The following is a 15,040-nucleotide window of genomic DNA, read 5'->3' on the forward strand; positions in this document are numbered from 1 at the left end:
ATTAATGGATCAACCAATTTATTACTTCAGGATGCTACAAAGCGATAGTAAAGTTCAGTTACTTGTTAGCGTTTCATCCTTCAGAAGATAAATGCTTTTTCATAGTTCTCGAGTTCTAATAAGTAACTGAAACGTTCATGAAATTTATTTCGGTTTCGTTTTAAAGCGACCTCACTGATCCTGGTTACACGAACCAGAAACCATAAATAATATCCTGGAAAAAATGTTTTGCGGAAAATTTTGTAGCCCCTTAATGTTGTTAATTAAAATACGCAACTTTGTTTGTACCGTAATTGCAATTTGAGCATAAATGAGCCTCATAATTTATGGGAAAAATGTGGAAAAAATTAATATGAAAGGTAGGTGAAGGATTAAGACAAGAGAGGGAACCCGCTGATTCACTTAAAATAATTTTCAAGTATACAGGATGTCTGCAAAATTAGCTACAATACAAACTTAAGTTTTTTGAAATTAAACAACCTATGTTTTTTGCATTTTTGGATGTAGCTTTTAACACAGATGTTTTTAAACTGAATATTCATCGATTTTGGTTTGTTTTTAAAATAACTTGATTTTTTTTGACAAAAGCACTTTTTTTAACAATCATTACGACTTTCAGAAAAGTAGAACTTTTACCACTTTAAAGAACAAAGTTTAAACTTAAGGATTTATTATTTTTATTAGCTTACTGCAATCGAGGAGATAAAAAATGAAGGGGTTTCTGGCAAGTTGAATAACTTAAAAATTTTAAATGGAACACGCAATTTTTTGTTTTAATTCGCTTAACAATTAAAAAAGATTTAAGTCTGAACTTTTCTCTTCAAAGTGGTGAAAGTCCTACTTTACTATGATTCTTCGTTTTTGTGTATTAAATTTTTAAATAAAGTATGTTTATATAAAAAAATCACACTATTTCAAAAATTAAGCAGAATCGAACAATACAAGTTGTGATTAAAATCATCAGTATTAAAAGCTATGTCCAAAAATGCAATAAGATTTATGGTGTTTCATTTGAGAAAACATAACTTTAGTGTTTTTTTAATATTGGAACAGCCTGTATATACAGGCTATTCCGTCTAAACCCCAAATTAGAAGTATTGGGTGTTCTAATAATGATAGTGATCTGATAATTTGTATACAACATAATCTTTTAAGTCCTGCCAATGAAAATATTTTCAAGATGGCAACAATTCCGGTTATACCGGAAGTCGCTATCAACTTTCTTATTTTAAATAAAAAGCTATATTTTTAATGCGTTTTTGAATTACTAGAGTTAGTTTAAGGTAGTTTTTAGAAGCTTTCCTTATTCCTAAATTTATCCGTTTACGAAATATCAAGTTTCAATAATTGTTCTGGTCAGATCGCTTATGTGTGGCAATTGTCACAAAAAACGTATGTTTCGGTTAACATTATAAAACAATGACAGATGACAGCTGTCATTGTCAGGCCAAAAATACGTACAGACAAAAATTCACACGTTCAACTGAGTAAATTCTTGAACCTCTACATACAATTATCATGATTTTTGTGTGATTTTTATCAAAAACTCCTAAATGCAAAAATAAGACAACATTTAGACAGTTCACAGCAAACCATACGAACTTATCACGCAACCTACGTTCATGCTAGAAAGAGAAAACCACAGCAAACCACGACCAGAACAATTATTGAGCACTTGTTATTTATGGTTTTATTTTTTTTTTGGATTTGCACCTTCCAGTTCAAAAATCGATAACTCTGCTATTTTTAAAAATTTGGAAATATTTTTCAGCTTATTTGAAAGAGGAAGTCTTGATCTTTCGTTTGGTGTTTTGAAATTTCTAAAAAAGACTAATAAACTCCAAATGTTTAAAGTTAAGTTTGCAAAACTTTAAGCACCCATAACTCATTTTTTTTCAAATGAACTGCCAAAAGTTTTTTTTCACTAAATGGTAGAGAATTTAAATTTGCATCGCTCTGTATTAAATTATGTTTAATAGTTTTCAAGTTACAATAACTTTTGTTGGGATTGAGAAATGCATTAGTCTATTTTCATACTTAGCCATGGAACCGAATGAAAAAATGTGTTAAATTGAAGTTTTTTAAACCAAGATTCAATGAATTTATTTTGTTTTTAGGGGATAGATAACACAATTTTAAACTAAGTTTATCGTTTAAGTTTAATCAACTATATTTTTGTGACCAACTATGCAAAAATAACTGTGGTTAGTAAGAAATTGTCTACAATGACAAAAGAAAACAACATAATTACAGGTGCAAATACAAAATTTTTTTAAAAATCTTAAATATCTCAAAAACGGTTGAACTTAGGTATAAGGAAAGCTGATAAAAATTCCCTTAAAATAACTTAACTAATCCAAAAAGACAGTGAAAAACATAGCTTTCCATTTAGAATAAGAAAGGTAATAGCAACTTTCGGTATAATCGGAAGCGCTGCCATCTTGAAAATATTTTCGTTGAGCAGAACTCAGCGTATTATGACTGAGTACCAACTTTCAGATAAATATCTTGATTAGAACTTTTAATACTTCTAATGCGGCGTTTAATCGGAACATTCTGTATACCGCAATATTTTAGAAACATGCAGCAGGAACTGTTAAAATAATCTTTTCCGGATCGCTGAGACAGCCTATATGTAGTTAATTCTTAGGTAGTTTTAATTTTCTGTTTAACATTATTTTGTTCGTCGTAACAGAATTTCAATAAATGTCCAATTTTTATTAATTAAACTGTTAAATCCCCGGAATAAAACAACACGAAACGAAATGAAAAACAACCAAAGTAAACAGATTTTTAGCTAATGCCACAGTGATGTGTGTCGTTTGGTAAATCCCAAAATACAAGAAGTGAAATGTGAGTGATGGCTTTATTTTTTCACCTGTCACAACAAAAAACAAAATAATTTACAATATACAACGAATGACTAACAAGCTTTGTCTACGTGCGTAACCACACGGTCTGATAATCATTTTCTGCCTTTTATAAGCATCTTCTTAGGTGGCGCCATTATTTTATGTTAGATCTTTTTACGGTCTAAATACCCACACCCACCCAGCATTCACCACTTCTCTTTATTACTAATAAAAGTTTAGGCGATCACACGTCATAGCGTACAAATTTAGAATTAGCTGAAATATGTATAATTAGGATCTAAAACATATTAATTTCCGCCAGTGGATTTAGATAAGTGTAACTGTAATGGTGTCACGTAGTCTGAATTATTTTGGAACACCTGTCCAATTATAGACGTAGTTATTTTCTGTTATACTTGCCGTAAAAGGTAAAGGTGTTCTTTCAAAACCTACTTTTTTACATTTAGTAAAGGAATAAATGACACTTTTACTTCTTATAGAAAAAAGTATCACGCAACTTCTTTCATTACTGGACTTTATCACGTCTCAATTTTAAGCATGACTTGGTGGTTGTGGCTGTAGGAGATAAAGGAACAAAATTAATCCCTAAAGGTTGCTCCACTAACTCAGGGGTTAACTAAATGTGTACTTTTTGTAAAAGTTTTCTTTTTACATTTCCACAAATTAGTACTTTCAATTTCAGTGTTATTTTTGAATCGCATAATGAAAGTATGTGTGGATCGATAGTCTCCGCTTTGGTTTAGGTCACGAAGGAAATGCTTCGCCCTTCACAATTTTCCGGATTAGATAAATGCGTGCTATGTGCGAAAATTGGGAGCTAACAAGGGACTTAATTGACGACTAACAAGCGAGCATATTCGTTTGAAACACTCTAATTTATGCAAATTGTTTTTTGAAAATGCTCGTATCAAGCTCTAAATTTTAATCAAGGAAAAGTCAACATGTTTCAAAGTTTTTTTCAAATTTAAAGTTTATAAATGTATTTGTGTATGTAACTTATAACCTCATTTCATCTTATTAAATACAGACTGATCCAGAAATACTGAGTCTGTTGGCAACACTGGACACTTTTAAGGATACCAATGGAGTACGCTTCCAGTTAACAACAATTTAACATTCTTGTGGGGTTGTATAATTGTCAAGAAAAATCGAATTCGGTTGCAATGTTGCATATTACGAGCACAAATACTTTCAAATCTGTTGCCAACAGACTCAGTATTTCTGGATCAGTCTGTATTTGTTTAACTAAACTTTTTGCTTTTAGAAAAAAAATTGTTTGGTAAATTTAAAGTGTAATACCACAATTTGAAAAAAATTAAAATTTTTGCCAACTTTTTGTTGACTTGTATGTACTCTTGGACATTTATAGATCTTTTACCTAAATGCTTCAGAATCAAATGGTGTTGTTCAGAAAAAATGATAGATGCGCCAGGCAACTTTTTTAATATTCTACGGAGAAATAAATACTGGGAGGTGAAATGTGACATTAACTCGATTTTCTGAACCTAAATGAGGGCACATCATGCGTTTGACTATGTGGGCTTGCTTTAAAGTAATTTAAACTCAACTAATTCACTAATTCCTTGAAAAAAGGTACAAACGTTGAGTTAGATATTAACTTCTTAGTAAGCTAAAGAATAGTATGCTTCCCGTTTTTTTTTCAATATTTTGGTTTTTGATTTTTGCAGTTTGCTTGCAATTTACTATCGATTACTAATAGTTTAATAATTTACTATTTACTATGGAAATTGAATTCTGTTAAGATAACTGTATTCTTAATTCATAGGTTTTAGTCGAATAAAAATTTTAAAATAGGCTGGTATTTAAAAAATAATCAACTGAAATCCATTATGTGCCAGAAGTACCTTCCTAATTGAAAGAAAAAACTCTAGTTTTAGTACTACTTGAAATGTTTGAAAGATTTTTTTATTTATTGTGAAATGTATTTTATAAAGTACGCCTGTTGGCTTCTACTGGTAATACGAGTAAATTCTTATACATCGTGATCTGGAATGTTTGTTTCAGTTGGTAAATCTAAGTTTTATTTGCAAATCTAATATTACCATTATTTCCTGTTAAAAACATGTTGTGTTAGATTGTACGTCGAATATTTGTCAAGCATAACCATAGTTAGTTGCATTATAATTTCGTTGCAGTCAATCTGCTAGTTTATACTTTAAATACATTGTAAGTTTTATTTAAATTTTTATTTTTTCACAGCAACCATCGTCCAGTTTTGAAATTTATTATCTAATTTATATAACATGAAAATAGCTTGATAATTGGAGTGTTACATCGCTTTGTTTTAAAGAGTGTTAATAATTAAAGCCTTAAAATGCACTTTCATACGTTTTTTTTAAATCATGACAGATCGAATCGAATGGAATAAAAACGAAAAATATTCATTACAGTTTTTGGGTTTTTATTACATTGTAGCATACAGACTATCAAAAATTTTATTTAAGTATTTATTTATAGCAAGCCCTTTTCTAGTATTTTCATAAAACAACTAAATCGCCAGTAAGCAACAGTAATAAAATATTAAAAAAATGTATTTTCGTCGTTTTAACATAAGTTTTTCCCCTGTTAATTGATGAGCAATGAAAACTTTTCTGAATTGACTTAAAATTCAACTATGAGCCTTACTGTCACACACCAACTACCTTAAAGTACAAATTCAAATGTGTGCTGTTTATAAATGGTGGATGCGCCGGGCAGATATTTTTAGATTTTGTACATCTTTCAGTTTGTTGTCTAATTTTTAACTTAAATGCAATTTTCTATTAGTAAATGACTTCAGAAATTGATAATGATTTTCTATACAGGGTTGCTATTACAGTTGTGGACAAAAAAAATGGTGTATCATAATGTTCTCTGGGCGAACGTGATTCTAATCAGGTTTTACACGATTAAAAATTTAAAGTCTGAGAAAATTCATTTTGCTTTTAATAAAATACATTTTTTCGTCTAGGTTCTGTATTTCTATTTATTGTCCCTTGTTGTTTATATATTTTTTGAAATATTGTAGCGGAAAGGAATCCGCTTTAGTGACCAACTGTTTTTAGCTTTAAAATTAACTAAACTGCTAATGTGGACTATGACTGTTTTGATTGCTTTGGATTTTTTTTTTTTGATAAGTGGTGTCCAATGTAAAACGTTATATCAAAGTCCATTTTAATCAACAAAATTTTATAGAAAATCTGTTATAGGACTTTTCCCATTATTGTTTTTTCCACAACTGTAGTCATTTATATTTTTTTTCACAATTTTCATAAAAAAACTGAATCGACAAAAATCTAACGCATATTAAAATGGTATTATTTGTTATTTTAACATTCTTTTTGGGTTGTTAATTCATAAACAATAAAAAATGTGCTGAACTTAATTACTGTCTAGCTTTCAGCAACCTTTAAGCAAAAATTTTAGACTTTGTGTTGTTCAGAAATGGTGGATGCGCCGGGCAAGAATAATTTGTTTGCAAATTTGTCGGCTGATTTTTGGTTTAAATTTTTCAAATATTTCAAATACTAGATGTCTTGCTCAATTATTGGTATTATTTTTCTGTACAGGATTACTATTCCGTAAAGAACCAATTAAAAATCCAAAATTTTTAAGGAAATATTAGGCTAAACAAAAACTATTCGTATTTATTCTTTTTGATGCACACCATTACGAAATACAGAGGAAAATTGTTTTTTTTTCAATGGAAACGGGCCAGATTATTGTTTTTAATTTTTTACCAAGTTAAATAGTAAACACATTACGAGAATTATCTTAGCTGTTTCAAGACTACAGAAATACCAACGTCGCATTTTACCCAATTATTTTTTTAAATTAGGTTGATAAAAATGTTAAAGTTATTAATGATAAAATCTCTTATTGAAAACAAATTACATTAGCTATTAATTTTTGAAGTACATAAGTAATTTATTATAACAACTATATTTTAGAGGAAAATGCGACGTTGCATTTCTGTAGTTTTGAAAAAGTTAATACCTAACCATATTTGATTGGTAAAAAGAATGATGTTTAATAATGCTTGTTGGACCCAAGTTTTCACCACAAAAAATTTGGCAAATCGGAGCCGCTTCTATATATAAAAGCTACCCTGTATATGCCTAATATTGGAATGAAAAATATGACTAAAAGTGTGATAGGGTCTACATTTTTTATTTATTTTTCAATGCTTAGTATGTTTAAAAAATAGCAGTATTATTAGTATTCCTCATCATCTTCATCGTCCAATTCCTCAATTTCCGCTTCGTCATACTCAGCTGGCGCTTCTTGATACTGTTGATACTCCGAAATCAGATCATTCATATTCGACTCAGCCTCCGTAAACTCCATTTCTTCCATCCCCTCACCCGTATACCAATGCACAAAAGCCTTCCTCCGAAACATAGCCGAAAATTGTTCCCCAACCCTTTTAAACAACTCTTGAATCGCGGTCGTATTGCCAATAAACGTCCCACAAATCTTCAAGCCCCTCGGCGGAATATCACATATCGCACTCTTCAAATTATTCGGAATCCACTCAATAAAATAACTACTGTTCTTATTCTGGATGTTGTACATCTGTTCGTCGACTTCCTTGGTCGACATGCGGCCACGAAAAATCGACGCAGCCGTCAGATATCTACCTCTTCTGGGATCACAAGCACACATCATATTTTTCGCATCGAAGAGCTGATGCACCAGCTCCGGAACGGTCACGGCTTGATACGGCCGCATTCCGCGCGACACCAAAGGCGCAAATCCGGGCATGAAGAAGTGCAAACGCGGGAAGGGCACCATATTAACCTACATAATTTTGTGAAAATAACGTCCTCTGACCCAAATACGAGGTTGAAAAATAACTGGGGAAGAACTGTGGTTGGAATTAGAAAGAACGACTCTTATGTAACTTTCCTCTACTTTTTTAAATAAAGACGGAATTAGGGATTGAAAAATTAAAAGCCATTCGTGTAGTGTGACAGGAAGCCATTTTGAACAACGTGGTTCCTGTCAAACTACACGAATGGTTTCCTGTTTATTGTTCGGAAGAAGTCCCAAAAAAGGTGGCAAAACGTCGACAATAAATCATATACCAAAATAAGCTTGTCTGAATTCCCAATAACTAATCATACCTTGATCAAAGTCAGCTGACGATGAAGGGCGAATTTATTAAAATTTTAAATATTTCACTGTCATAAATGACGAATAATGACCTAAGGGTTACATTATAGTTATTTGTAAATCAAGGGAATTATAAGGGTGCTCAGATAAAAGCCCGATTTTTTCTAAGAATTTTTGCGAAAACTGCACATTTGTACGGCAACAAATAAGCTCACAATGAATAGAAACGTGGATGTGATGACGTCACTCCGGCCCTAGCCGAACGACGGATTGCATTGTCGCAGTGTATGAAACGCTTATTATAACCGAAGTTTGTGGACATTTTTAATCGAAAAAATCGTTGATTTCCACGGTTCAGTGTATAATAAATAGGATCATTGTATTAGTTATTTACTATTTATTTCGTAAAGAATGAATATTTTCGGCAAGCCAGCTCAAAAAATAATTTTGTTGTGAATCACTGTAACTTCAAATTATGACTTTGATATCAATGCATACTCATCTTACCCCTACTATACCGGATGTTCCGTATAAACCCCACATTAGAAGTATTAAAGGTTCTAATTAAGATATTCATCTGAAAGTTGGACTCGGCCATAATCCGTTAAGTTCTACTTAATGAAAATATTTTTAACATGGTGGCACTTTTCGTTATAACGAAAGTCACTATCAACTTTCTTATCTCAATTGGATAAGAATTTGGATTAGTTCACTTATTTTAAGGGAGTTTTTATCAGTTTTTTCTATACCTTAGTTTAATTTAACTCTTTTTGACATATATTGGATTTTCTGGAAATGTTTGTATTTGCACCTGTCACTTTCAAAAAACGAAAACTCTTTCAGTTTTAAAGATTTCAAAATCATATTTGTAGAATTAAAAGAGAAAGACCATATCTGTTCGGTAGTATGTTCAAAACTGGAAAAAAGTTAATAAACCCAAAAATTTCAAGGTTAAGTTTGGACAACTTCAAGTACCCATAACTTAAATTTTTCAAATGGGATTTCACAATTTTTATTTTAGATGGAGGAAGATTGTTTTCTGCATCTATCTGTACTAGGATTTTCTATACCTATCTTTATCAAGTTGTGTTATTTTTTTCACATTGTATGGGAAATTCCTTATTGACCACAGCTATTTTTGCATAGTTTTCCAAGGAAACATTTCTGATTAAACAAACGAAGAATTATGTTTAAAACTGTGTAATCCGTCTCATGAAAACATAATATATTCATTAAATGTTGGTTTGAAAAACTTTAGCTTCCCACATTTTCTCTGTCGTTTTCATGGCAATGTGTGAGAAAGGTTTTTCTCCTTTCTTTTGTGCAAACGAGCCGGTTAATATTTAATAATTAATTCATCACAACAATTTTTATTGTTGTTTTAACTTGTCCTGTAAGAAACAAAGTTGTAGAGAATTAATTTTACTATAAGAGTCTACAACAGCATATTTCTATATTCTACAGTTTAGAAATAAATCTCGTTTCCGTTACTTGACCGTTGATAGAGATATGGTCTTCAGATTTTTTTGAAACAAATTTGATTCTCTATAAATTTCTTCTTAACATTTTCTAGTATCTTTAACCGTATTTGCAGTCTTGCAATATACGGGATGAAGCAAAAATTTTAAATTTTAAATAATTTTTTGCTCATGTTTCTTACGAAAATTTTAGTCGTCAGTTTTTTTCAGTTTATTAAGAATGTAAAGCTCAACATTTATTCATTTTTTCCACATAACTAGTGAATTGATGGGATATAAAGTTATTTAAAACGATTTGACACCGAGAGGTATAATGTTCTGAGCGCCCTCATTTTCATTCTGCCGTACTATTTCTTTGGGTTCAGAAAATCCTGCGATTTTGTAATGCGTTTCGTCTCCTAGGTTATAGTTCTCCGCAGTTAGGGGGTTGGTTAGTATTTACAGCTTTTGTAAAAAAAATAAACTTTATAACATTTAAAGGTCAATAATAAACTTTTTCAAGTCGCTGGGACACCCTTTGTCACTCCTTCAGAAAATAAAATAAATAAAAATAACCAAATTATAAAAAGTAAATTTAAAAAAAATGTTCCTCAAAATAGGCATCTTTACCCTATAGAAATGAACTGTTGTTAAGTTTTTCTTTATCATGTCTGTTGTTAATGGACGAAACGTTGCACAACAGTCGTTGCTTTTAATACTTACAAGTTGTCCACCAGTTAATTTTGAACCTTGTTACTAACCTGGATCTTTCTTAAATCGGCATTTAATTGCCCCGGAAAACGAATACAAGCCGTTATCCCAGACATTGCAGCTGAGATTAAATGATTCAAATCGGCTAAAGTCGGCGCTGAAAGTTTCAGCGTCCTGAAACAAATGTCATGCAACGCCTCATTGTCGATAATGTACGTCTCGTCGGTATTTTCGACCAAATGGTGAATCGACATTACAGTATTGTAGGGCTCAACCACCGTGTCTGAAACCTTAGGGCTTGGGATTATCGAAAACGTGCTGATGATCCTGTCGGGATACTCCTCGCGTATTTTCCCCAACAGGAGACACCCTAGGCCCGATCCGGTGCCTCCACCGAGGGAGTGCACGATCTGGAAGCCTTGCAGGCAGTCACAGCCTTCGGCCTCCTTGCGGGTGATGTCCAGGACAGTGTCCGCTAACTCGGCCCCTTCGGTGTAATGCCCTTTGGCGAAGTTGTTGCCGGCGCCTTCGCGCCCGAACACGAAATTGTCGGGGGCGAAGAGGCGGCCGAAGGGGCCCGAACGGACCGTATCCATCGTCCCGGCTTCCAAGTCCACGAGGACCGCGCGGGGGACGTATCTGCCACCTGTGGCTTCATTGAAATAGACGTTTATCCGCTCTAGTTGCCTGTGGGATCGATGCCGTGTTCGTCGGAGATCACTTCCCAAAACTGTAAAAACAGAAATTGTAAAAATTGCGTCAAATCTATCGATCTAGCAGTCTAGCGAAACTGGCCCTTCATTTGCACAAATCTACATAACAAGTTACTAAATTAATTTGGGGTTTGCGACGTGTAAAATTCGGTATGGAAATGTAAATTCGCAATGGTGTGACTATTTTTTTAATGTCTAAGGCTCTAGAACCGTTTTTTTTTCAAGGTGTTTAAGAATTATTTTCCATAAATTTTACGCGAAACAAGTTAGTGACACACAATATTGGTGTCCTAGTGCTAGTGGGTTGGAAAAGTCCATTATTGACCTTTAAATTATAATTTAAAAATAATATTTTTTTTATAAAAGCTGTAGATATTAACCCCGTGCATCACCTAAAACTATTTCCAAATACACAGGGTGTAGAAATGAGCTACAAAGCAAACTTATGTTTTTTTTAAATGGAAGACCGTAAATTTTATTGCATTTTTGGACGTAGCTTTTATTACTGGTGATTTTATACGTACACCTATTAGTTGATTCTGTTTAGTTATTGTCGAAATAATTCTTATTCTTCGATACTCTCAAAATTTCCGGTTTTTCTTCTGTGTAACAGTTTTGACAACTGTTTGGCATTTCTCAATACAAAACGACAGATTATTTTTAACAGATTTAAAGCAATTTTAAGCGTTGTTGAGTCTAATTCGAAGAATAAAATGTTATATTCAACTCATTTTCGTGTAAATCGGCTTATTTATTTTACCTCGTGGGTGATAAACCACTCGTTTTCACTCGTGGTTTGATTATCCACTCGTGGAATAAAACGACCGATTTACACTCAAACTCGTTAAATAAATATTTTTTCACGAAATCATACTTTTTAAAAAAAGTAATACTCGGAAACTATGAATTCTACCACTTTAAACAGGAAAGTTCAAATTTACTACTTCTTTAGCACATTGCAATTCGCAACGTGAAAAAAATACGAAGTTGGTTAAAAGTTCAATAACTGTAAAAAGTTAAATGGAACATCTTAGTTTTTCGCTGAAAGAATATTAAATTACCTATCTAAAAACATAATGGATTAGATGTCAAAAATTAATAATAATTACTACAAAGATATTTGACTTTAAAAATTAATTTCAGCAACAATCTACATTATTCATGAGCATTATTGTTGCTGTAGTAACCCATACCATAGACATGGGGTTAAACAGGGTTTTTCTTTAAATTTAAGAATTTTCCGTAATAATTGTTGCAACGGTTGAGTAACCCATGGGAGCATTCCCGCGGCATGAGCGAATATCAGCAAAATGTCTTAACTGGGTCACTTGACCAGTGACAACTAAACAATAACAATAAAGTTTTTAAAGTTTAAATGGGCAAATTATTATTGGAATAACATTTGTTTTAGAGTAACTGTTTTAGTTTGTAAGTAAATTTTGTATATATTCAAATTATTTTTGTAATAAAATCAGTATTGAACTTAGGATTATAGAACCAACTTTCTTAAAGGTTTTAAATAAAACGACGAATTCCAACGTTTCGTTTCTGTAATAAACATCATCAGGTTTTTATAGTACAGGGTGTATCAGAAATACGTGTGTTGAAATACAATTTTCATTGTTGTTTTAAATTGTTTAAGTTGACCGTTTCTATCACAACGAAAATAGTTCGGCTCTCGTATTTTTGTACTCATAGGCGGATACACGTTTCAGTATGTTATCTTTTTCCAAATATTAAGTAAATTTGCGATTTTTTTATTGAAAAATTGCAATAATAGAAAAGGTGTTTTATTTGTAGAGTTCTGATATCTGTTAAAATTAGTACACGTATTTCTGATACAGCCTGTATATTATATACCATTCCCTAACACCCTGCAGAGTGTTACATTATAAAAACAAGTTTGTGTAGTAGGCTTGGTAAAAGGTAATTTCTGTAGACTAGAAAATAATTTTAGGTACATCAGGGGGTTAGTATCTACGGCTTTTTTAAAGAAAGATTAATTTTTTAATGTTTAAAAATCAATAATAAACTTATTATTAAAGTCGCTGGGATTTCCTGTATATTTGTGCCAGTCAAAACTTATTCATGATTTTGACATAATTTGCCGAAACAAAGAGATTAAAATAAGTTTAACTGGCAATTTAACTTACAAATAATTTTTATCTGTTGAAACCAGTGGCACGGCATGTCCTAAGGGAAAAAAATCGCTCTTCCCTTGACTCAAACTATGTAATCGAAATTTTGTTGAGGTCGAACAAAAGTTTATGGAATTTCAAACTTTGCCTATTCGTTGTTCTGAATGAGATTCCTGTTTGATATTGTCGGTAGTTACTGAACAGGCCAAGGTCTATCACCTTGTTTCGGTTGATTAAAATTATATGGACTTCAAATGTTGGCTCTTCGTAACTCAAGAACCGAAAAAGTCTACCGTTTATACTGCAGGTGATTTTAAAATAGTGAACTGAACAATAAAACGAATGCCATGTCAAAGTGCATACAAGCGTTACATTATTTAGTGAATATGACAATTAATTTATTTTGTTGAAAAAAATAACAAAATTTTTAAAGAAAGCACTTGTTTATAAATCTTTCTTTGGCAAACCATATAAAAATAGCTGTGGCATACGGAATTTCCCGGAATGGATAAAAACAATATGTATGCTAATATAAATCGATGCGGAATACAATTCTTTCGCTAGTGCATTCAGTTTAGAAAAAATGAGTATTGAGTACTTGACAGTCTCCAAATTTAACCTTAAGAGTCAACTTGCTTTCCAATTTTGAACACACTGGAAGAAGATATAGGCTCACTCTTTTAATTGTCCAAATACGATTACGATATCTTTAAAAATGGCAAAATTACCGACTTTTAAAATGAAATTTACATATCCAGAAACTTTCAAATTACCTAACTAGCGAAACTCCCCTAGAATAACTGGAGTAATTAAAAAAACGCAGTAAAAAAACATGACTACAATAAAATTAAAAAAGTTAGTACCGGTTTCCGTATAATCGAAAATCTTAAAAATATTTTCATTAAGCAGAACTTAGCGGGTTATGGCTGTATACCAATTTTTACATTTTAGATAAATATGATTATCGGAACTTCCAGTACTTTTTTTAGTGATGTTATTCCTCATGTAAATGACTGTATCAAGAAAAAGTAAAAATTGCAATCGAGTAATAAGAGAAATTAATAAACGACTGTCTTTGCAGTTATAATTATCAATGTTACTGAAACGCTTATTTCCAACTGGAGATTTATTTTCAAAAATTTTCTATCTTAGCTATGGCGATAAAATCGTAACATTTGGCAACATCATTTTGAACCACGCTGTATATTCAAAAACTACAAAATTCAATTGTATTGTTTTTTTTTTACTAAAACATTCAGATAAGACAAGTTTAAATATTTTTAATTCTTTTGAGCTCTACTGCCACCCCTTAAAATGTTTACAAGACTAACAAATTCACACTGTGTACGGGATGAAACCAAAAATTAAGTTAATTTAATCTGCCACGTTTGCTGAAAACTATCTTCAATGATCGACAAGTTCAATTTCGTTTTAAGGCCAAAAATTCTCTAAGGACTTGTTTATGTTAATTTGTCCGAATATTCTTCCTGGTACATGCTGAATTTTTCAAATTAGAAGTGTTATTAATTCGACTACAATACTAAAAATTTTTTCCAAAAAAGTAACCCACAAATCTGCAATAGACACAATTAGTCAATTCTGTGAAGTGTGAATTTTAGATTCGAATCAAGAACAGTGAAAAGAAAAGGTCAATAACTTTTCACAGCCAGCTATGTTTGGAATTACGATAATAAAAATACATAAATATTTTACGCTTAATGGAAATGACTAATACTAGCACTGACAGGAATCTTTCCGTAATTACACCCAATTTCCATTACTTATAATCGCGTTTAGTACATCAGAAAATTAAAATTTGATTGATTGAAAATGTAATGCTTAACTTGCCTATCGGTGATTAAAAATGATTACTTACTTTTGAGCCGATATTATTACCAGCTTGACCAATCTGGAGATGCACAATTTCACGCATTTTACAACACAAAAATTTAGACAAGTCTTCGAAATACAGTCACACGTTTGACAGCGCGTTGCCCGGCGCCTCCACCAAATTTACACCTTGTTTTATTCCA

General features: G+C 31.8%; 1 protein-coding gene and 1 pseudogene across 2 annotated transcripts in view; one reads left to right on the forward strand and one right to left on the reverse strand.

The window, feature by feature from the left end:
• The window catches only part of AdoR (Adenosine receptor), a 35,971-nt gene that overhangs the window by 14,564 nt on the left and 6,367 nt on the right, over positions 1-15,040 (forward strand). The gene's annotated exons all lie outside the window — the stretch shown is intronic.
• LOC655013 (tubulin beta chain-like) lies at positions 7,018-15,005 on the reverse strand (annotated as a pseudogene).

This window comes from Tribolium castaneum, chromosome 2 (assembly GCF_031307605.1).
Source record: "Tribolium castaneum strain GA2 chromosome 2, icTriCast1.1, whole genome shotgun sequence".
Lineage (NCBI taxonomy): Eukaryota > Metazoa > Arthropoda > Insecta > Coleoptera > Tenebrionidae > Tribolium > Tribolium castaneum.